This window comes from Leucopleurus acutus (assembly GCF_964270905.1).
Source record: "Leucopleurus acutus genome assembly, chromosome: 15".
Lineage (NCBI taxonomy): Eukaryota > Metazoa > Chordata > Mammalia > Artiodactyla > Delphinidae > Leucopleurus > Leucopleurus acutus.
Window position 1 is genome coordinate 41,403,365 of NC_139157.1, and position 25,270 is coordinate 41,428,634.

Consider the following 25,270-nt stretch of genomic DNA (forward strand, 5'->3'; position numbering starts at 1 on the left):
CGAATGCAAATTACCATGAAAGCTTAGAGAACAGTCATAGATGCATAGCAACTTTTCCGCATCCTGGGATATTTTGGCCTTAGGCTATGAACACATATTAATTCATAATTCTGCAAAAAGGGCCATAAAATGTACTGATTTTCAAATAGCATTTTCCAGAAAATGACTAACACCTGAGAGCTCTTTGTTCTGTTTGTCTTATTTTGTTCTGTTTTTTAACTCTTTCAGGAGAAATAAGTGATGATTCTCATTCACAGAATCTTTAAGAACTTTGTTCCTGACTTTCAATTTTTATAGTTGTTGGTGGAAAGTAGAAACGCATAGCTTTGAATCACTGCTTAGCACCAGGACGGGAGGTCACCATAGCAACTTCTTAAGGCAAGCACAGTGCTATTGGTCCCATTTCATGGACATGGCAGCTTTGGCTTCTTGGGACCCAAGGCCTCTATTTTGGTAAGTGACAGAAGAGAAGCAGACTAAGTCTCTTCCTTTGTGCAAAACCTCATCACCACCCTGCTAGTCAATACAATACTTTAACCTCACTAGTTAAATAAATCCTAAGTAAATTTCACTGCTAGTCACACTGCTATCTGCTATTTCCAGATTTATAACTTTGTGACTTAATGTAGTCTTAGCGAGGAGCTGCAAAATTTTATATGTTTTAAATGCCACCATTAGAATAAAATCCCTCTAGTCTTTTTTCTCTATATGATGCAGTAGAGAAGGGGTAGAAAGTAGGTACAGTTGGGCCAATGGGAAGCAGACTTCACTGAGAAGACAACTGAGTTCCAAACGTGGCTCTATTATTAACTTCCTGCGTGATTTGGAACAAGCCCTTGAAGTCTTTACGTCTCAGTTTCCTCATCTGTAAAATGAGAGGAGTGGTCAGCCCAGGTGGAGCAGCTAGGCTATCCCTTCAGTGTTGTCTGTTGTGGATGCTGGAGCAGGAAACAGCAGTACACAAGCCAGCAATGTTCCATCCATGGACTAGAGGCCACCACGCCCAGATTACAAGACATCAAAACCTTCATTTTCTCATCTGTAAAATGGGAATAATAACACCTACATCGTGAGGACTAAAATAGCTAATATATGTACATGTTCTTAGCTCTGTACCTGGCAGGATTATGCCTTCAATCCCTGAATCCCAGCTCCTATTTCTAGCTCTGTAAGAAAGAGCTAGAAAGAATCATCTCTCTACCTTGGGAAGCCTCCAGCTTGTTTTGTTATGAGAACACGTTTGCTGTTATCTTGCTTGCCATTTCCAAATACCCTAGGCTTTTTTGGATACTGTCCTTCAATCAGACTGCTTCAAACACATATTATTGCTCATCTTCCAAGGTCAGAGTTTAGCTCTTATTTTCTAACATGAGAACAGAAATACCCAGTTCTTTCTTCACACTAGTATGATGCAGTAATTGAAGACTTTTCCACGTATTTTTTTATTGAAGAACAAGAGGTTTTCTTTTAACATTTGTAGAAGAAAAGAAATAGAGTTCAACCCACCTGATTGCTGCTCTGGTAAGAGCATTATTATCAGTTGTGTCACTGGTATATTCAAATAATCCCATGAAAATAAAACCATGACTGCAAGTTAAGAACTGCTTTTAAAATTGAAGTATAGTTTTGTTTTCATCCCAGAGTAGCTTTGGAAACCAACAAATTCAATGTTATGAACTAGGAAAGATTGATGAAATAACTTCTGAGGGAGCCAGTATTGCTTCCAAAATCAGCTTACATGTTTGAAAAGCACTTACAGTGACTTAAAATAATTATATCCAAAGAAGAATGCATAAAGTGGTTTTGATTGAGAGTCCCCTCACCTGTCCCCATCCTCCAAAACAAACAAACAAACCCTTTGTTTCCACAGCAGTGGAGACACGCATTAGGTGAGAGTGACACTTGCCTTTTCTTCTGGTACTTCCTACCCCCTACCCCGCCCCCGCTCCCGCCGCCAGTGACAGAAGACTGTTCACTCCTGAAGAGGGGCTTGCAGTTCTGCCCCAGATTCTGCCTGACAAAGTCACACAGTTCCCCTCCCTCCCGTAGCCACACCCTTGCTGACTTTCACTTTTCTGGACTCTACCTGAAATAGCCCTCCCTGTCTGTCTTCTACTCTTCTTGAAAAATGTCTACTCTTCTTTAAGTCTCAGTTTACATGTTTGTGACCTGTCTGCCTCTCTCTTCCCCCAATTTCTTCTTGCTTCTTCTGACTCTCCAAAGGACTTTATGCAAACTCCTATTCACATGCATCACACTCCAGTGTCATTATTTGTTTACTCATTCATTCATTCCACAAATGTTTATTAAGCACCCAGAGTGTATCAGACACTATCCTAGGTCCTAGGGATTCAGCAGAGAGCAAGTTACACTTGCTTCTTGTCTGCACAGAGCTAAAGACTAGAAAAAGGGCAAATATGCAAAAATACATAAAATTTTAAAAGGAAGGTGCCATGGCTTATTAATTAATATAAATATAAGACAATATGGCATCTGGCATATATTTGTTTTCAGTCTGGTTGCACCCATCCTGCACTGGGAGGCACTCAGAGAGCATTTGGTAAAGAGTGAACAAGGTGTTAAGAGTGAAGAAAAAGTCTCAAACTTTTCTTCAAAAAAATATAAACAGAATTTTCATCTTAAGTTTGACTGCAACAGAATACAGCCTCTGCTAGGCCCTACTAACTCAAAGTGGTACTTCTATCTGCAAAACTGAATGCAGATTCTATTTTTAGTGGGTAATCTAGTGTTTACCTTAACTGTGAGATACCTAATTATAAGCTGTCATTAGAAAATTTTATTCACTGTACTTGCAAAAGCAAACTCACCAAAAATAGGACAATTTTCTTATCTTTTAGTGTATTCAAAATATATCAGTTGTCTCAGGGAAAACCCACAGGAGTCCAAGCTGTATTCCTGTATTTTAACTGCTTCTGGACTACACACCGCTGGTAAGGTCAACAGACACACCAGAGACTCTCTTGCCATTAGGGTTAGGCTTGTTTTTTTATTTTGTTTTGGGGGGATGAGGGGTTTTTTGTTCATTTGAGCCATCATAGATAAAGGCTGCTCACACATCTGAGACTGGCTTCTTCTGGTCTATGAAACACACGAGGGGCACTGTCAGTGATGTAAAGGAGAAAGGACTCCTCTGTAGTTACTGCAGCCTTTTTGTAATCCTCTCTAGTAACAGGACCAAGGATTTTAGGACTCAAGCAAATCCATTAATAATTACATTGTAATTTTCTTCCTAATAAGTTCAGCTTCCTTTTCCCAAGCTGCCCTTTCTTCAACCATTCTAGTGGTGACAAAAATGACTGATTAGAATTTTCACTCTCATCCACCTTATCTTCTTGTCTCTAACTTCTAGTGGAAGTGCTAATATAAATGAGCAAATAACAGAGAGGGAGAAAAACAAGGGCTCTCAGAGAGATTAATCGGTCCCTGAAAATCTGAAAGTGACTTCTGTCATTATTACAAATCGATATACAGGATTTCTTTAAACACTAGATAAAAGCCATATAATATGTCAAAACCATGATTAAAAGGTAAATAAAAATATGAATTTTCACAAGATCTTGGATTTATTTTTCTGTTTAAAAAAAGGTATACATTAGATGGTTTTCTTCTTTCCCTCTCCTCATATAATGATGATTGCATTAGGGAGAAGTTTCAACATTTCCACATTGTGTATCTGGGCTTTTAACCTCTCCCAAAGATCAGATAAAGGCTGCCAAACCAAAAAGCATTCTTGGCTCATGTACGCAGCTCATTCTTTAAATAGGAGATTCAGCATGTCCGAGCAAGAGCAAAGGCTTCTCCAGGGTCTTTATCTATTGATTAAAACTGTACAGGCTATTCTGCTTAAAATGAGTCTTGAATACTCTCTAAAATAAATGTTTTATTCTATTTTGGAGTAAAAGGTGTAAAGGGAAAAATGAGACATACATATACCCCCCGACCCTGCAAAAACATGCTATATTATATTTTTTTTGCCCATGATATTTCTATAAAAAGCTAGAAGCAAGAAAAAAAGATCTATTTGGAAACGAGATTGTAGTTTATCTCCTGAGAGGAAAATTCAAGACCAAGTGCCAATTACTACTCCACTGGGCAGAGGTTACTTGGCAGCTCCCCAATACATATTAGGAACTGCCCTGAGACCTTTATTTAAACTATCGATATGCCCCACGTCTCAAAGGACGTTGGAGAAACCTTTTTTCTGTGATTCTAATGGTTATGATACCAAGATTCCTAGATTCTCAGGAGCAGGCATCACACTGTGAACAGATTTGTCTAAATTGAGAATTCCTCCAGTTTCTTTTTTGGTCATTAGCTTTGTAATTATTACAAGTGGTATATCAGCCAGGGAAACAGAAACCACTCAGTCTCAGAAAGAAGAAATTTAACACAAAGAATTAGTTACATCGGTGATAGAAGAGCTGAGACGCCAAACAGTGGATGGTGAATTCTGATGGAAATTCAGCAATTAGCGACTGCAGTATGCCACTATCTGGGGCAGAAGCGGGAGAGACACAAGGTGGAGGTGATGTTACCAGAGAGCAGAAGTGATCAGAGCATGAGCTAGATCAGCAGTGGAGGACTCACAGCAGAAACTGAGACCACAGAGGGAAGGAATAGTCCAAGAGGAGCTACAATCATGAAGGTGATACAGCAACTGCTAGAGACACCACTAGAAGCACAATGAATATGAAAAATACACTGGCTTCTTCCTTTCCCCTACCTTGCAGTCTTTTACCAATGCTTCCATTGGTCAAGACTACCAGGAAAACAGAGCAAAGAAGTCTGGGAAATGTAGTTCCCTGAGATGCAGAGCCAAGCTGAGGAAGTTCAGGGAATAGATATGAGAGCAAATAGGTAAATGTCACAAAAGTAGCTATAGCTAGACTCACCATTTGGAACTCTGCTTAGCTTGAGAGGTCTTCATTGAAAAAACAAGCCTCAAGGCTACCAGCTGCTAGAAACTAGCAGATTGAGAACCTTGGTTGCAATGATCCATGAGTCCTCCCTGAGCTGCAGAGCAAAAATGTTGAACATATTTTTGAGTCTTCATATCTCCGTGATGAACTTGCTGGTGAGAAGCCACATTTGCCCAACCGTGAAAGATCCAAAAAGTTTAACAAATGCTTTCAGTCAAAGAATAGACTTCAGAGAAGGAAATCAATGAGTCCATGAAGCACTTGTTCTCAGAGAATAGGACAGATAAGCCTAAAATAAAACCGAAAGAAGGTATGGCCATCAAAATGATCGTTTTAGATGTCAGTGATTAACCTTTGGTCACCCTGCTTTGGATCACAATTGATCTTAACTCCAAATTTTCACGTGACTGGTAGTAGCACTTTTCTAAGTCTTTATCTGCCAACCCAAATACATCAGCCTAGTTTTATACCCCACTTATTGGAACATAAAAATGATGAAAGCTAAATGGTCTTCCGAGAGAGAGCTTAGATTTTTTTACAAAAAAACACTGACTCTATTAGTTTAATAATACTCATCAGCATAGAATCCTGATTTTTTTAAAAAAATTACTTAAAGACATTTTGGAGTAGTTTTCTCTGCATTGTTCACTGGGTTTAGATAGAAATGCCTACTCTTCTAAGCCCAGTTCAAATGTCACCCATGAACCTCTCCCAGTCTTCCTCCTTTTTGCTGTGTTAGCATCTTGGATAAGCCTAAATTGGTGTACTTATTACATTATATTGCAATTATTTGTTGCCAGTCTCTCTCTGCTAGTGATTTAGACCAAGACAACCTATCAAAAGCAATTTAACTTCATAAATTGGACAAATATAAGGCCGGTCTGCACTATAGTTTGGTCCAAAATTAATATCCTCAGTCACTGTTGCCAAGTTTGATCACTTTGTTATAGAATAGTGTTGTTCTACAACAATTTGTGGGTCCAGAATTTAAGCATTTTTGTCAGTTATTTCAAAATTGGGAGCAGAGATTTTCTCATTTTGCTAAATTATTTTTTTCAGCTAGTTTTTGCTACTCTATGTTATTTGTAAAAGTTGAAACAACCAAAATATCTAATTTGGGAGGTTGGTTGAAACAAATGTCTAGTACTAGGTGACAAATTGGAACAACTTTGAAGTCCAAAATTGATTGCTAGAAAACAATATTTAAGATATATTTTCCTTTTTATAGAAAATATTATAATGATGCCTATTCATCTTTGACTCTAGCTCATAGTATATAATAAGCATCTAGTAAATGAGTATGTGCTATAGACTGAATGTTTGTGTCCTCCAAATTCATATGTTGAAACCTAATTCCCAATGTGATGGTATTTGGAGGTAGAGCTTTGGGAGGTGATTAGGTCATAAGGGTGGAGCCCTCATGAATAGGGTCAGTGTCCTTATAAGAAGAGATCCCAGACCCCAGAGAGCTTCCTCATCCCTTCCACCAAGCGAGGACACAGCAATAACACAGTCATCTGTGAACCAGGAAGAGGGCCTTCATAAGACATGAAATCTGCAGCATCTTGATCTTGGACTTTCCAGCCTCCAGAACTCTCAGAAACAAATGTTTGTTGTTTATAAGCCACTCAGTCTATGGTATTCTGTTATAGCAGCCCAAAGGGACTAACAGTGTAAATGTAATTTTGTTTTTTCTCCTTCTGAGTTCAATCCATATCGATAGGTGGCACCCACTCTTTCAGGCATTCAACAAATGTATATATTGAGAGATCTTTCTTTGTCAAAGATTTTGCATGAGTCCATTAGTTCATATTTGATTCTACTGATCTGAGATGCTATTTTTCAAAATGGGAAATAAACATTGTTTCTCTCAGTGTATTTCTCCAATTCCCAGCTCCCCCCATTCCCTACTCCTTCTCCCCAAATGTTAAGCAGAAGTCCATAAACCATATGCTGGAACAAAGTTATCCCTCTCATAAGTTATTTTCTGCCCCACTGTAAGAATTTCATTTAGACAGCACTCCTGAGGGCTCTCCATGTCAGAGCTGTATATTAACCACTACAGGCAAGGAGAGAAAAAAAAGAATTAGCAAGCTCATAAATTGTTCTTGAGTGGTTATCTGCTTCCACAGTTACACAGGACAGTGTGATTGCAACAGGCATTCTTTTTAACTGATCCTGTCAACGTGTGGACTGGTGTCATTTCCAGTGTATAATGCAGAAGATGTGAAATCTAATTTGGTATATTAATGAACATTAGTGGTCTATAATCAGTTTATAACAAGAAATCAGTTTAAAAAACGAGCAATTGACTTGCTTAAAATGTAATTAATAAAATCACTAATTCAGGTCAGAATCAAATTGTTTTCGGCAGGACCTTTGTCGGAGTTACAGTAAGGTGCAAGCCCATCAGAGTACTACGGAGAAGTGGTTTTCTCACACAATGAAAAGGACTCCACGTACAGTATACACCGCAGAGTACATGTCCCACAAAGATTGGTGAGTGGGTGTGCTGTGATTTTTTAAAAAGATTTATTAGAATGAAATAAGAATAAAGAGGCAGTTTGGATTATACGAATGTAAAGGTCATATTTTAAAGCAATTTCCATAAAAGAAAGTATTTGCTGCAACATCAACCAAAAGTTTTAGTGCTGAATTTTTAAATGGCCAATGCAAATAATAATAATAGCAACAGTAATATCAACATTCTCATATTTGGCTTTTTATGACATATCTTTTCATACATTATTTCATTTATTCATTCTAATAGAGAAAATGTCACATACCTATGTGTATGTGTGTAGTGTGTGTACCTGCTTCAATATAAACAGCAAATTTGGGCACATTTCTAGAGAGCACACCAAAGAACATAAACACAAGAAGCTTCTGGCATGGTGTCAGTTGAGGGATTGTTGACCTGGAAGTCTATGAATGGGGCCTGTTGAGTGTGCAGGGTTCCTCACTGTCCGAAAAGCCTTCCATAAGCCGAAATGGAAGAAACAGTTACCTTAGGACACATCTTGCTAACGGATGCACAAAATAAATTGAGAGAGAGCCCAGATGCTCACACAGTTCAAAGCTATGGTGCCTGGATGCTGAGATGCTGAGCGTAGTTCCTGGGGAAGGAGCTTGGTGGTGACATCGTCGCTGCTCAAGGTGTGAGCTGCCTCTATGACGGCTCACTGCAAGACACATGCTGAACACTATTTTCACTCTTTGCCTTTTTCGTAAAATCGAAAATCCTCGTTGGATTTCTTTTGGTTAGCGAAAACAAGTACTAATGTCGGTCTTTGGTAAAGTGGCATAAAGTGAACTTTTGAAAAGTGAACTTTCAAAAATCAGGGTATACCTCTATGTGCATTTTTCAGGAAGGAGGATCTAAAACTTTAACCAGACTCCCAAAGTGGGACGAAGAGAGTCTGTAACCTGAAAAAGATTGGAAACCACTGTTGTAGCTAGATGCTACAGTTAGCAAGTTAAAAACTGTAGCTCAGTTAACCTAGGAGTTCTCCAAATGTAGGTTCATTGCACCATTTAGATCTAGAGAATTCTGCTAAACTTGCTCATTTTTCTTCTGTGATCCCAGTTAACATGGTGAAGAAGTTGAGCCTCTTTTTTATTCATTTGGCAGATGTTATTAGAATACAGAGGAAGAGATACACATGTGAAAAAGATGTTGCTACTGTATGTGGCACCCTGTGTATTTTCTGCTAGGCCAGGCAATCTGGGGCGGGAGGCAGACTGCGTCCTGGTGAGCTATACACTTTGGGAAGCCAAGCAGATTCTCTCAAGTCTCCAGGATGCTGGTTTTAAAAACTGTTTTATTTATTTGTTAGGTCATCAAAAAGTGACAGTCTCAATCCTGAGACACACTTCTGTTACAAAGCAACTCATGAACAGAAAATGTATATCCATTGGGAGCAAAACTAAATCACCCAGAATCACCCAGAATTAACTGAAACATTGCCACACTCGTTCCAACTACTGAGATTAGCCGCAGATATCAGCTTCTCACAATGGGAAATCATACAGAGGTGATTTGTTTTCATTAAGTCTATTTTCTAAATGCTGTTCCTGAGAACGTGTATCAGTTGCCTGTATGTCATCAGCCAGGACCTGATCTGTGCTTGTGTTCTGATTTTCCTCATCATAATATTTCCCCCAATACTCTGTTTTACAGTTATATGTGCAATCGATCCCTATATAGGAATTTATGTTGAAATAGATACCACAAGCTAGGAAATGCTAAATTAATTCCATTACTCTCTTTTGTGGGGAAGAAAATGCTTGTTGTTGACCAAATACCAGCCTAACTGGCAGCTCTCTGACTGGGTTAATATGTTCCAGAATGGTGTTCCTAGTAGTTGGAGTGTTCCTTAAAACATTAATTCTGGGTCTATCCTAGAAACACTAACACAGTGAGCCAGTAAGTATGAGAATAAATACGCATGTTCCCTTTCACCAAGAATCCAAACCACGTGTAACTTTCTATTACCAAGCCATTGAGATTAGGAAGAAAATTGTCCTTAATGCCAACATAAACAAGGTCAGCTAGTAACAGGAATTAAAACAAGAAAAACAAAACAGAAACCAGAACCACAAGCATAACAAGTAAAAGGACGGGGTAAATGGAGTTCAGGGGAGAATCTGTTCTGAGGAAACAGATTATGAAATGAGCAGTGAAATGTCTGCATCCTTCAAGCCAGTGGACCCCAATTGACCCAATTCTGCCCTCACATTATAGAGTTCTTCACAGTGTCTCCATCCCCAGACCCTAATTAAAAACAAAAATGACAAAACCACTGCAGCAACATAACCCTCTGGGGCTCAGCTGCCTTTCTGCCCGGAGAGCAACCACGCAGGTAATAACCTGGTGCCACTGCTCCACTGGCTTCTCCTCGCATCCTCTCAGGCTCTGTGCTGCCCTGGTACCTCCAGCTCATGCCTTACAAGCCCCAGCTCTTTCTATCCATCATTTCCTAGAGAGCAAATCCTTCTGGCAAGGCTGGGAGCCAATTCTGGATTTGACAGGTGTCTGACTTGGAGAGATCTCAAGCTTGTGTCTTGAGCGCTCAGCATGGGCCCAACAGCTTGTGTTGCTTTCCAGGAGGGCTCATTCAGGACCTTCCTGAGTACCACAGAGCTTGGTGCCCTGTGACCTGGAGCGTGCCACCTCATCCGAATGCCAGCACACCTGTCAACCAGGAAAAACAAGGCAAGGCCCTGTGTTCACGGATGTTAACTCTGGTATCCCTGCTGCGAGGGCGCAGCCGTCTGATGGGGAAATCTAACTAACAGGCATCTCTTGAGCAGCCGCTGATGTGCTCTCCACCTGGACAGGCTGTGGGTTCTGAGACGGGAGAGCAAGACGACCGGCTTTAGAGTCTGAATCCAGCTCTGTCTCTTGCTAGATCCAGGCTAGGGTGACCTTTCATTAAATTGATTCCTCAGCTATTGATTCAGTGCCTGCCACCTGCCAGTCATGATTCCAGGTGCTTCAGAGACAGCAGTGGACAAACAGGCCACTTATATTCTAGCAGAAGATAATAAATGTCATAAATAAGGAAATTATATCAATGTTAGAAGATGAGAAGTACAGGAAAATATAGAAGTGGGACAAGGTGAGACAATCACAAGAGCCGGGGATGGTACCTGCTGTACACGTTGCAGTAGGAAGATCAGGTGGTCAGGGTGGACCACCGTGGAGAATGGGAGATTGGCAGAAAGGCATGAAGGATAGGAAGAATTAGGCAGGGAGTTATTTGGGTCATCCAGGGGAAGAGTGTGCCGGGCAGAGAGACTGGCTAGAGCAAAGGATTTAAGACAGGATGGGGCATGGAGGTCAAGGAACAGCGAGGAGACGGCAGGAGTGGAGTGGGTGAGGGCATGAGTGAGAGGAGAGGATGCTGGGGGTGGACGGGCGTGGGGACCACTGTCAGGAACAAGCCCCCTGTCTCGGCTCTCGGCTCCCCCCGGGTACCATGGATATAAGATGCCTTCTGCGAGGGGCTGTGAGAACACGATAATAGGCGTGAAAGGATCTGCGGAGCACAAAGTAGAGCCTCCATAAAGATCAGAAAAATTGGGCTTCCCTGGTGGCGCAGTGGTTGAGAGTCCGCCTGCCGATGCAGGGGACACGGGTTCGTGCCCCGGTCCGCGAGGATCCCACATGCCGCGGAGCGGCTGGGCCCGTGAGCCATGGCCGCTGAGCCTGCGCGTCTGGAGCCTGTGCTCCGCAACGGGAGAAGCCACAACAGTGAGAGGCCCGCGTACCGCAATAAAAAAAAAAAAAAAAAAAGAGATCAGAAAAATTTCCCTCCACCTCTTTAACCTCAGATGGCATAACTAGTGCAAATGAGCCTAAAATCAGGGCTGGGAAATGGAAGCTGTGTCCCACGACAGAGTAGCAGAGGGCAAACATTTTAAAGCAAGGTGTCTTTTTCACAACAAATTTGAGCCTTTTCACCCCCCTCCATACCCACTCCCCAGCCAGCAGTCCAAGCTCTTGGCCACCAAAGCCCCCGCTGGAGACCCAGCGTCGAGGGAGGGAGTCAGAGATGCAGGAACGTTTTTGTTTTTGTTTTACATCTTTATTGGAGTATAATTGCTTTACAGTGTTGTGTTAGTTTCTGCTGTACAGCAAAGTGAATCAGCTATATGAATACATATATCCCCATATCCCCTCCCTCTTGCGTCTCCCTCCCACCCTCCCTATCCCACCCCTCTAGGTGGTCACAAAGCACTGAGCTGATCTCCCTGTGCCATGTGGCTGCTTCCCACTAGCTATCTATTTTACATTTGGTAGTGTATATGTGTCCACGCCACTCTCTCATTTCGTCCCAGCTTTCCCTTCCCCCCCGCTGTGTCCTCAAGTCTGTTCTCTAGGTCAGATGCAGGAACTTTTGTTCACAAGGGGGTCCCCTTCCCCAGCCTGATCTCCCGTCCTCCATCCCACTTCCATGCCTTTGGGGTCCTATCCTGCAGTACAGTGTCATGTGGACCTCCTTGGGGTGTGCCACTGGGTGCAACTAAGAGTCCCCCATTTCACTGAAGAGCAAAACATGTGTGGACCAGCAGGTTCTTGGGAAGGAGGGGGGGCTGAAGAAGGGACAGCAAACAACTGGGGGGGCCTTTCCAGAAGAGAAATGCTTGGTGCCAGGGGGTCTGGAGGGCTGCTCCTCTCTGGCGCCTCCTGGGGGTGGGAGAAGCTAGTTGCCACTTCTCTGGCTGGGGTTTCACCTCCCTCTCTCATTGCCAGTAAGAGGTAGTAAAATGCTGACATGAAAAGAGAGCAATCCCCCCATTCCTACCTTGGAGGTGCAGGTGCTTGGATGGACGTCCACTACAGCCAGACTTCCCAAAACCAGACCATTTCTTGCAGCAAATACCTCTTTCCTTCACGCAGACCTCCCTTCCCAGGGACGAGGCCAACACGGTGAAGTGCTGTGGGTTCCTTGCCAGCAGGACCATAGGCTGTGGGTTCCTTTCTAGCCCTGACCTGACAGCCTGGAAGGAGGAGAGAAAATGACAAGTGACAAGAAGGGGCAGGAGCCCTCGTGGCCGCCCTGGGATCTGTCCCACTGGTGTGTGATTGAGTTCCAGGAATTGTTCACCCTAGTTGTCTGCCAGCAGCTATCTCATTGCTCTTCCTCTACCGAGAACGAGCTCTCCCTCCCTGTTCCACACGGGTCACAGCTAAAAGAGTTGGGTGTTAGGCCAGAGACACAATACCTGAATCCCAGCAAAAGCTCGCCCTTGTCTGTGTTTACTAAGATGGGAATTCAAAAAGAAAAATTAGGCAGGGACTCTGGCCTCAATGCTTTCTTAAATGAGCTGGGGAGAACAAAACTGGCATAAGAGACCAGGGTGAGCTTTGGAAGAAAGCGCACAATTAATGTGTGATAAGCAATGATCAAAAAGGAGGAGAGCCAGGAGACCTGGAAGACTATGGAAGACGAAGAATCTAAGAATAAGGCCAACAGGGCAACCAGACTGAGGATGGGATGTGAAGGACGAGTACAAAACAAATTGCGTAAGCGGGGTGAGGCCAGGCTAAGTAGGATGTTGAAAGCAGGGGGAAACGTTTAAAATTCTCCATTGAGAAATTCTCCATTAAGAAATGCGGGGTCACTGCAGGTTTCATGCATGAGGCTTATGCTGCTGAGGAAAGGGCAGCTGCACATCCCACGCGAAGCCCCCTCCAGACAGCACATCACACGCTCAGTTCATCACCAGGAACAAATGCTGCCCTTGTGCCGGTGAGTGGGCAGCCGCAGACAACGTTCTTCTTGAGTGGATCAGATCTCTGGGGAAGCTCCTCGACCCCGAGACTCTATTTCTGGCAGCCAAAGAAGGCTGCCAGGACATGGGAAGTTCTGCATATGAAAATAATGTCAGCTGCCTCTGGAGGGGAGGCTGGAAGCAAAATCGCTCTGAAAACTCACAGATGGCAAGCACAGACTGCACTGCTTTGGCATCCTCCATTTTTGTGCTTTTATTCTGCATTTCCAGGTTCCAACCACAGTGGCCCGGGAAATATTTCATCACAGACAGAGCGCCGGGTTGGGTAGAGGGAGGGGGGCAGTGAGGAGGGGCTCCAGGGTCCCTTACTACTTGAAAGAATCCTCTCCTGAGGCTGTTGCCGAAGCCTCACCTTCCAGCAACAGATGGTGGCCAGGACTCTCACAGCTGACCCCTCGCCCTCCGTGTCGTGTCCTCTGTCACTTCTAAATCCACCCACGGAGGAAGGAGCTCTCTCTTCCTCCTTTTCCATCTGGCAAGGACTTCCCTCGGGTCAGGGCCTCTTCGTTCCCTACTCGGTCGTCACAGCTTAGCTGGAGGCTGGGTTGTGGGGAGGATGGTTGCTGCCGTGAATAGAACCACTGCTTGTACGAAAAATACATCCTCTTTCTCTCTCTCTCAATGTTATCCATGGTTGAGAGCGTTGACATCTTGTTCCAGAGAATAGTTAGGGCACACGTACTCGGCACTCCACAGCAAGTGCTATGTGCTTATGTGGTTAGTCTGTGTGGTTGCTGAACCCCAATAACTCTCGGTGCCTTCACCCAGCTCTGGTCTGCCCATCTTCACCAGCGCTCTGGGAGACCACGTGCTACACAACAAGGCAAGAGCCAGCTCTGCAGAGAACCTCTGAAAAAAGTCAGATGTAAAGAACCCATCTGCCCACTTAGCAGCCTCTCAGCTCTAAGCTGGTTTTGTTACCAGTCAAATCGTTGCCAAACCACAGGCCTCTGTGTCTCCTGGTACTGAAGTACAGACTGAACCATGGCTTCCTCGTTATGCAACTTGGCTAAATGTCAGAGAATTAGAGGAGCTCCGGTCAGGCAGGTCAGCCCCGCTGGGAGTGCGTTGGCAAGGGGGGCATCTATGAAGGCAGCAGCTGGCCTGGCCTGGTCACGGATGTGGTGAACATTTGGAGGATGCTGGGCCTGTTTGGAGGTCAATGATCTCAAGGAGACCTGCTCCAGGCTCCTACAAGTGGAGCTCCAGCCAGTGCTGAGATTGGCTCTTGGAAAAGATTGCTGGCGCGCGACCGAGCAACACACGCTGAGGCAAAGGTTAGGCTGGGAGAAGTTCCCAGCTCTAGTTATGAGATACATTCTCGGGCTTTTAAAAGACAAACCCCAGGTCTTGGCTTCCCTGCCTCTGAATACGATGTCTCACTCAGCCTCACTCTACGCCCACCTACCATTAAAGGTAGGGAGGTGAGATGCTCAGCCCGAGGGGCTGGATCCCACCAATGCATTCCTGAGTTATAGGGATTGTTCCCCTGGTATCTAGTCTTTCACAGATACGTGGTGTTGTGCTCTGTACCACGATATTCCAGAGTAGTTTCGCTCAACATCACAGAGTGTTGGCAGTATTAACCGCCTTGTAAAAATATATTGTCAAGGGTTGCTGGCCACGTGATATTTTTTCTTAAACCACAGTGTTTTGGCTACAGTGAAGTGTATATCACTTGTTTAAAATTCGTGCCATTAATTAATAAACGTCAGCTTTAATCCTGCCTGTCATCTATTTCGAGACCAAGTGTTCCTTTTGTTCTAAAACCAGAAATCCCAAGAATGAAGTATATGGCTATGGACTTGGGCAGGTTGACAGTTACCTGCAGCCTCCCTCTACCACCTTTCCTACCCTGTCCTTGCCTCTGTGCTCACCTCATACCTGGGATATGCAGCTTTCCAACACATGACTCCAGTTCCCCTGACGTTCTAAGGATTTCCTTTCTTCTGGAACAGCCAATCTCTCAGGGAACGATAGCCCATAAAATGTCTAAAAGCAGAGGTGCGCACTTCGCATCCTAACCCTCTTGACCCTCTTCTGAGCCACAGGACCATCTTGAGGGCCATCCTGTGCCATTAGCTGTGGCTTATTATGGTGTCCACTAAGCCTCTATCCCCGTGGATAGAGGAGATCACAGCTGGAGATCACAGGCTAGCAGCTGTAGGGATCTACACAGGAACCTCCCCAGTGCAGAGCTGAGGACCAGAACCAGCTCTGTGTCTTTAGCCTCATGGCAATTTCTATTCAGCCCAGTTTAAAATCTACTGTATCCACTTAGGTCTTAGCCACGAAAAGGCTACCTCTGGACAGTCAAGGTAAGCTGTCTCTCCTGCTCTGGAGACTGGCATTCTTTATGTAATGTGTTGGGCTAAAGGACACCCATCTCCTCTTCTAATGAGACCTGCTGCCACACACTGTGTGTATAGAATCAGCATGTCCTTGAGTTTGTATTAGAGTCCAGAGCAGTCTTCAGAGGGTTACAAGGGGCATAAACTCAGGAAGTTGGTTAGGTCAGTAGGTTTTCAGGGTGACTGAAGGCTGCCATAAAAATGCACTTACCTTTATCCTTTCCACCTAAAGAGTACACTCCTGAGTGGACTCCATCAATCTCAGCTTTTTCAAAACCCTTTTTCGGGTGTCAGGGAAATGTCCAGGGCATTCAGACAGCCCAGGCGGGGTGGGGAAGGGGCGGGGGGCATTGTAAACCTGGCTGAGGTAATGATGCAATTCAGTAGGTAGTCACAAGGCTAGAGGAGAAGGAATTATTGGGTCTCTATCTTTAATAAAGAACCGTCAGCAAACTAATAGCTGGCAACAATGTTTTCCTTTACCCAAAGTCACTAATGAAAGGCAAAAAGTACCAGTGTTCACTCAAATATACTGCCCTGAACAACTTGGGAGAAAAAAGATTTTTAGAAATTGATTCTAAGCACACAATCAGAAATGCGAACAGAAATTTATATTCGATTTTCACTGCACTGTTATTTATAATAGTGAAAAATCAAAACAGACCTACATTAGGATAAGAGAAATAGCTAAATAAAATGAAGGCACATCGGGCTTCCCTGGTGGCGCAGTGGTTGAGAGACCGCCTGCCGATGCAGGGGACACGGGTTCGTGCCCCGGTCCGGGAGGATCCCACATGCCGCGGAGCGGCTGGGCCCATGAGCCATGGCCGCTGAGCCTGCGCGTCCGGAGCCTGTGCTCCGCAACGGGAGAGGCCACAACAGTAAGAGGCCCGCGTACCGCCAAAAAAAAAAAAAGAAAGTACATCAAGAAGTCAGAATATTGTATCGCCATTAAAAAGGATGCTAACCAAAAAGATTTAACACTGTAGGAAAATATTTATGATTAAAAAAAGCAGAATAAAAAATTATGTATGTGTATAGGCTACCAAATGTAAAATGGATGGCTAGTGGGAAGCAGCCACATAGCACAGGTAGATCAGCTCGGTGCTTTGTAACCACCTAGAGCGGTGGGATAGGGAGGGTGGGAGGGAGACACAAGAGGGAGGGGATATGGGGGTATATGTATATATATAGCTGAGTCACTTTGTTATACAGCAGAAACCAACACACCATTGTAAAGCAATTATACCCCAATAAGGATGTTAAAAAAAATTTATGTGTGCAGTATGAGTAAGGCTATATTAACTGTTCTTAATTTTATGTGGGAAGGTTCTGTGTCATTTTTATTGTCTGTGTTTTCTAGATTTTCGGTCAGGGACATGTATTACTTGTATAATCAGAAAAACCCAAAGACAGGACTAGAGATTTTAAACGGATAAGAGAGTCATTTTACATAGGATATATTAAATGTGTCTCAAAATAGTTAACTCCCTTACTGCATGAAAATACGATTTAATTTCCACATACAATTCATTAATGGAATCAATATTTATTAATACCTACAATTTGCTGAATAATCTATTTATTCATGCAACAAATATTTATTGGAGACTGAGCAGGGGATACAGAAAATAGCAAAATGTATTCCCTGCCCTCTTGGAGCTAAGAATCTGCTTGGAATTACTGATACTGAGATACAAGACAAAACAAAAACAAAAACCTCCCCTCAGGCAACTCCAGAATCCAGAGAGAGAGACAGACAAGTTCATAGAAGATGATGATACCTAGCATAGGGTTAATACTCTCCTGAGGGTACATGTGGTGCAGTGTAAGCAGATGTCCCAAGAAAGGAGGAAAGAAAGCATAATCGGCTACTGGTCAGGAGCCCAGTCCTCAGCCCAAATGCAGGTAAACTCCTCATGGTTTCTTTTCCTCTTTGGGCTTCTATTAGCTCCCTAACTGTTTTGTTATCCCTCCTACTAAAGGGGTTTCAACTGTGTCCAAAAAGACAACTTTAAAAAGAGTCCATTCTCGGGCTTCCCTGGTGGTGCAGTGGTTGAGAGTACGCCTGCCGATGCAGGGGACACAGGTGCCCCGGTCTGGGAAGATCCCACATGCTGCGGAGCGGCTGGGCCTGTGAGCCATGGCCGCTGAGCCTGCGCGTCCGGAGCCTGTGCTCCGCAACGGGAGAGGCCACAACAGTGAGAGGCCCGCGTACCGCCAAAAAAAAAAAAAAAAAAAAAAAAAAAAGAGTCCATTTTCAATTGAAAGCAATCAAAAAAAAAGATCCGAGTTCTCCATGTCCATACCCAACCCACTGCCATGCAGAGGGGTCTGCCACTGCCACAGATTGAATGTTTTTGTTCCCCTCAAAATACATGTGTTGAAATCCTGTGGTGGTAAAAGGAGGCGGGGGCCTTTGAGAGGTGCTTAAGTCATGAGGGTGGAGCATTCATGAATGGGATTAGTGCCCTTTATAAAAGAGACCCCAGAGAGCTCCCTCCTCCTTTCAACCATGTGAAGACTCAGCAAAACAGCCGTCTATGAACCAGGAAGCAGGCCCTCACCGGACACCAGATCTGCTGGCACCTAGATCTTGGACTTCACAGCCTCCAGAACTGTGAGAAGTAAATTCTGTTGTTTACAAGTCACCCAGTCTATGGTACTCTGTTATAGGAGCCCAAGTAAAAAGAGGCAGTACTCAGTAGACAGACACCTATGTTTGTTAGGAACACTGAGGAAACCTTGGCTTGACAACAATGCCAGAAAGCCTAGAGCCAAGGCAGAGCTGGAGAAGGGGACACTTTGGTCTTCAGCCTCCCTCTTTACACTTATTAAACAGCTTCTAAATGTCTCAGTGACCCATGGATGCAATCCTACATTTACATAGCACTTTACATAGGAGAGCCTCCTAGGGGTAAGAATCCCAGAGAGCCTAAATGGGACACTAGTTTCGTATAATTAACAGCAGGGGACCATTGCCCCTGCCCAGGTCTGTTTGCGCAAAAGGATGTCTACAAGCAGTTGTTCTTGTTTTGTGGCCCTTGTTTTGTGTGCTGTTCCTGTTACTGGGAGGGTGACTGGAGGAAACATGGAGATGCAGGGAAGCCGAGGAGAGCAGTAAGTGAAAGATAAGGGGTTAAGATCGACAGGGGTGGGGCAGAAGTTATGGGAAAGTGAGATACTAATGAGATACTAATGAAAATGCGACCTCAGTGCGCCACATGCTGATGGGGCTAAGGACATTCAAGTTCCACACGTCATCTCTTAAAAGACCTACTCTTCTCTCTGATCATAAAAGTCGTATAACTGATTCTTAACCCTTGAACTTTCAAGAATCTCAGTCATATTTAAAGCTTAATTACAGGGACTTCCCTGGCGGTCCAGTGGTTAGGACTCTGAGCTTCCACTGCAGGGGGCATGGGTTTGACCCTGGTCAGGGAACTAAGGTCCCACATGCCATGCAGCCAAAAAAAATAAAATATATAATAAAATAAATAACTAAAGCTTCATTACAGAAACTGGGTAGCCCAGCCCAGCCCACCCCCCAAGATGTTTTTCCTAACTTAGTCTTGACTTTCTGCTATTGTGTGTAATATCCTTGTTCCTGGTTCCTTGATTTTATTTTACCAATATTTTCTCGTATCATACCTGTGGTCAGCAGATAAAACTCTTGCTTGGTGGAAAGCTGAGTATTTATCAACAAATACATGAAAATGTGATCTTCAGCAATAGTCCTGGGAAATAGTTATCCCCATGCCGGGTCTTGGTTTTCCAAATGCGGAAGCTAAGGTGAAGATGTGTCAAGTTGTGTACTGTTGTGTTACCTTGAGTATTTGCATGTTGAAAGAGGGTGGTGCTTTAAGAAAGACGTGAATTACGGCGTGGAATTTCTAACATGAGTAGGGGAGAGCTTTGCCTTTTTCATATACCAATAAGCATAGTTCTGTCAAGTGATGTCATGCTCTTCTTACGGAAATATAGCTCAATGATTTAAAAAAAAGATGGGAAAAGAATTATCAGGTGATGTAGAAAGTAGTGTTTGGCCTCCAAGGGGACACAGACAGGAGGACCAGGTACAGAATGAAAAGAGAAAGGGGTGAGGGAAAGCTGAGCAGCTTCAAATGAAAAATTAAATTAATTTTAAAATCTAATTGAAAGCAAAATAGAGCAGCAGATGTGGAGGGAGTTTAAACTCCTCCTTGGATTGTATATTCCCTAAACTTTCCTGTTCTTTCATTCAGCTTGAACATCATCCTACTTATACCAAATAGCAAAACTGGATTAATTAAGAAATAAAATACTCCAGACAGTTCGTTTCTAGGGATTGTTTGTACACTACATGTATGAGAGGAAGAGAATGCTTGCAATTTTAATTTCTCCAGAAAGAAAGACCACCAACACTTTCTACCTGAAACTTTTAAAGCATGTTTCCTGTGAGAACATCCTAATGATCTTTAAGGTCAAGAATCGAGTATTAGTAAAATACATATTTATTTTTGCAGTCCATTTCTTCTTTCAACACATACGTATTGTTGAATAGCTTCTGTGAGTCAGAAGCTGTGTGAGCTTCTGTGCTGTGTTTTAGAGACAATTCGAATGCCAAGATACAAAATCACGTCACAGGTCAGATCGGTCAAGACTTCTGAGTAGTTGTCATCAGCAAGACAGGTCATACCAAGAAATGAGAGAATAAAACTGCTTCTATGGTGCTGTTACAGGACAAGTGTAAAATAAAGCAGCCACTGAGGAGCCCCGCTAGGAATCTTGTGCTTTTCATGAGGTGAACTTCCACTCCCTAGAGATGTGTGACTAGCAAGTCAGGATGCCCCATCCTCCCCCTCAGAGCTGCTGATTTGTCTCCTGCAGGCCAGGGGCCTGACACCTGCCAGAATACCTCACAATTTAATCAGGGATGTTTTCTGGTTCCACCCTCACCTTGTGTAAAGTCATTCTTTATACACTGGGCTTTCTAATTAGCGAAAGCTCTGTTGAAGGGGTTTGAATGTTTTAAAAATCCGAACAACAGCTTTTGTATATTCCTTTCTGTACGTGTTTAAGCATCACAATAAAATGCACATGCTAGTAACCAAGCAGGAGAGACCAGCTGGGAATATTTGTGTGCAAAGGAACTAGTGTTAGAAAAGGTGAGAAATCTCACTAGCCGACAGCAACAGCAATAAAACTAGCATTGATTGAATGCTTACTAGGTCCAACCACTGGGTTAGTGCATCCACGCTGTGTTAGTTTTGGGGGGCTGCCATAACAAAGTACCACAAACTGGGTGACTTAACAGAAATTTATCATCTCACAGCTCTGGAGGCTAGAAGTTTGAGATCACGGTCTCAGCAGGGTTGGTTCCTGCCCTGGGCTGTGAGGAAGAATCTTTTCATGCCTCTCTCCTAGCTCCTGGGGGTTTGTTGGCGATCTTTGGCATTCCTTGACTTGTAGGTGCATCACCCCCATCTCTTCCTTCATCTTCACCTGCTGTTCTCCCATTGTGAGTGTCTTTCTGGGTCCAAATTTCCTCTTTTTGTAAGAATACCAGTTGTTTTGGATTCAGGCCCACCCTAATGACCTCATCTTATTTTGACCATCTGCAAAGTCCCTATTACTAAATAAGGTCACCTTTGCAGGTCCTGGGGATTAGACCTTCAGCATCTTTGGGGGGAACACAGTTCAACCCACAATATGGGTATTGTCTCATTCAACGTTGTAACGGCTGTGATTGTCACCATTATTACACACTGGGACTCTGAGGCTTGGAAATGGAAGAACCAAGGTTTGAATCCAGACTATTTGCCTCAAAAGATTGTGCCCTTCCTCACCACACGGGGTCTCCAGCGGAGCGTGAGGCACTCTCCTGACCTTTCAGCCGCTTGACTGTAGGTTACGCTCTGTGATCATCCAGTCTAGTCACAGGAATACTAGCTAGGAATGGTTGAGCACCTTCTATGCACATTTGCCTTATCTCATTTGATCCCACCAAACAACTTTGGAAGTCAAATACTCTTTACCCCAGTTCACAGATAAGCAAATTAAAGGTCAAAGAAGGGCTTCCCTGGTGGCGCAGTGGTTGAGAGTCTGCCTGCCAATGCAGGGGACATGGGTTCGAGCCCTGGTCTGGGAAGATCCCACATGCCGTGGAGCAACTGGGCCCGTGGGCCACAGCTACGGAGCCTGCGCGTCTGGAGCCTGTGCTCCGCAACGAGAGGCCGCGATAGTGAGAGGCCCGCGTACCGCCATGAAGAGTGGCCCCCGCTTGCCGCAACTAGAGAAAGCCCTCGCACAGAAACGAAGACCCAACACAGCCAAAAATAAATGGATGAATAAATAACTTTATTAAAAAAAAAAAAAAAAGGTCAAAGAAGCTGAGAATATTTGGCAAAGGTCGCAAAGTAAAGGTTGAGCCAGGATTCAGCCCGTTCTCCTCCCCACCTAGATCCTGAAGATGTATCTCTCCCCAGTTTTTTGCTGTCTTTGACAGAGAGCTCAGAGAACGTTAGGCTCTCATTCAGTCACATTAAAAAATAAGAAGTCCAAGTAAATCTCACCAGTGCTGTTTTTAAAGGCGTGCACAAAACAAATCTCAATTTCTAAGAGTTTGAATCAGCCAGAGAAGATACAGGAAAATGGCCAATGTTTGTATGATTACTTGGGCAACCTTGCCTGTGTTTTATGAATATGTAATGACTAATCAGCCAGGGCAGCCGAGGGAGTTTTCTAGATGTGGGCAGTTTTCGTTTGTGCATGTTTGCCCAGCTATGTGTGTAGACTTTCTAACTATTTAGCATAACCATGAAACAAAACAAAAGGAGAAAGCATTTCACTCACGCTTAGGTAAGGAATTTTAATCTTTCTTATATCTCTGTGTGTGTATTTCTGGGTTCATAGCAACTGACAGACTATTTAGAAGAGAAATGTACTGAGTGCAAAGAGAAGAGAGCCTTGGGCCGTGGGGATGTGTGCTGAAGAAGGACAGTTGACGTTTGGCAAGTGTCAAACACCAATAGCCATTGATTAGGAGGAGTCCTTGGCAAAACAATATTAAGATTTTCTGGAGGTTGTTGACCATCCACCTGTTTTCAGTTTTCTGACATTCACAAAAACAGAGAAGCACAGATCCTGACTCCCTGGAGCTTTGCAGTTTGCCAGCTCTGTGAGAGCACCGGCAGCTTTACAGCGCCATCGTGTGGCCACTTCTCAGTCCTTTCCAAAATTCAGCTAGAGCCAAGCCTGGCAGGGAGACTGACTGATAGACAACCATGCTGGGCTTGTGAGAATAGGGCTGGCTAGTCCTCTATCTGATACAGGCAGCAATAGTGTGTGTGCTGGGGGAGGGGAAAGTCAGGGCTGAGAAGATCCCTGGAGACAGAGCAGGGGTGGGACAAGAGACCCCAAGCAGCTGGACTTGGCCATGTAGACAGCCAGCAGAGGAGAGGAAATCTACCCACTGGGAGTCACGATATTTGCTGCCTCAGTCAGGATTGGAACCTGGAAGAAACTTAAGCTTCAAGAGAAGGAGGAGGAAGTAGCAGTGGTGATGGTAATGGTGGTGGTGGTTATAATGGTGGTGGTGGTAATGGTGGTGGTAGTGGTGGTGGTGGTCGTAGTGGTGGTGGTGGTGGTTATAATGGTGGTGGTGGTAATGGTGGTGGTGGTAATGGTGGTGGTAGTGGTGGGGTGGTGGTGGTGATAATGGTGGTGGTTATGGTGGTGGTAATGGTGGTGGTGGTGGTAATGGTGATGGTGGTGGTGGTGATAATGGTGGTGGTAATGTTGTTGTTGGTGGTGGTGGTGGTAGGGTGGCCCATTTTGTGGGCATCTGGGGGAAGCAAGAGACGTGAAACAGAGCCTGCCACTGTTCCACAGGGTGTCTTAGTTCCTCTAATTAGAGTTTGGGGACCTTGCCCTATCCTGGTGAAAAACTATATTTGATTTCCTAGAAATGCAATGGCCGTGATTTGGAAAGGGCAGGGCTGCTGCAAATGCAGGGCTGGGGTGTCAGATACCTGGGCTTGAAGTCTAACTGTAAAACCCCAAGCACGTTTTTAGCCTCTCTAAGTTCAGTTTCTTCATTGTACATTAGGGTGTTTGCTTCATGGAGCCGTTATGGGGATTCAAGGAGACGATACAGAAAGATTTAGCATAATGCCCAGCATATTATATGTCACTCTTACTGTTACTATTACTGTTATTAATATTATCCTTTTGGACTAGGGCACCAGTGTGTAGCTCCTCCTCATAGCTGGTCCTCGAAACATCCACACTTATCTGTGGACAGGAATCATGGCCATAATATACAGAAGGTGGATGTCTTTTTTTTTTTTTTTTGCGGTACGCAGGCCTCTCACTGTTGTGGCCTCTCCTGTTGTGGAGCACAGGCTCCGGACGTGTAGGCTCAGCGGCCGTGGCTCACGGGCCCAGCCGCTCCACGGCATGTGGGATCCTCCTGGACCGGGGCACGAACCCGCATCCCCTGCATCAGCAGGCGGACTCTCAACCCCTGCGCCACCAGGGAAGCCCTGGATGTCTTTTTGATAAGACTTGCAGACTACTAAAAATAAAAAGCCACAGGATCTAGTCAATGCAGCTGTTGGGCCTTTCATGTTAAAAATTCCAGTCAGTAAGTCAGAGAACCTAAGTATATCCATCAACTTTTGATTTGCATTTTTTATATTACCTGTCCTTTCCCAACCCCTTGGTTCTCTGTGATAATATTTTTTCTCCTGACACTCACTGTATCAGTCAGAGTCCCAGCAGGAGTCAGATGGTACCCAGAGGAGGAATGGAAGAGACTCTTCCGTAGAGCTCTTTACGGAGGTGTACCTGTACTTTCATGTACCTATAACACAGTATATCTGGTCATCCAATCCCCAAATGCCAAGCCAACTCTGGGCTCTATACTTACTTCCTTACCCCTTGACCTTTCTACATAAGGTCAGATGCACAACCCCAGTCAATCATGCCCTGTTTCCGAGTTGCCGTTTCTAACGCTCTATAAAGCTGGCTGTTTCTTAAATTCCCTAGGGAAGAATGCGCCACTGTTTGTGAGGCACTGTCCTCCCCTCCCAGTCCATGGACTGCTTCCCCTTATATATAGGACATCAAACTTGTGACTAAAATGTTTTAGCTTTGTCATTAGGAGGAAGCTGTGGCTGCAACTCTGGGAGCTCCAAAGCCAGCAGGGGCCACCCCACTCTGCCCCAACAGGAGCTGCAGGCTTAGTGGAGGAATTCAGCCATGAGCCAGCAGCGAGGGAGCAGAGACAAGACCTACCATGAATAGACTCTCCACCTGCCTGTCGTCCCCTGCCAGTGCCTCCCAGGGGCTGAGCCCAGTTGGAAGCCAGAGGGCAAGGGGAGCACTGGACATGTCATCCTTAGAGGTCAGCAGAAGAGTGTGGGGAATGGATGGAGAAGGCCAGATGCAGAGGGACCAACACATTCACATAACATTATGATGCTTATCCATCCATGCTGTCCCTTTGCGCCCTTTAAACTCTCGAAAGAAGGGGTTGTAAATCTCAAATGAATCAGACCATAAATGTGTATGTCAATGACACAAGCACAAGTGAAGGCGCAGACAAAATAGAGGCATGTACCACCCATCTAGAGCGCCCAGCGAGACAGCGCCCCCTGCAGGCCAGGGGCCACCGCACTGGAGCTTCCAGCAGCT

General features: G+C 44.3%; 1 protein-coding gene across 2 annotated transcripts in view; it reads left to right on the forward strand.

The window, feature by feature from the left end:
• MAN1A1 (mannosidase alpha class 1A member 1) overlaps window positions 1–10,768 on the forward strand; it is a 200,181-nt gene extending 189,413 nt beyond the window's left edge. For both annotated transcript variants that reach the window (XM_082856061.1, XM_082856062.1), the window contains 3 exons: window positions 229–453; window positions 7,315–7,439; window positions 8,777–10,768. The gene's annotated coding sequence lies outside the window, so the exon portion shown is untranslated. The remainder of the gene's footprint in view (window positions 1–228; window positions 454–7,314; window positions 7,440–8,776) is intronic.
• Window positions 10,769–25,270: the final 14,502 nt, after the last annotated feature.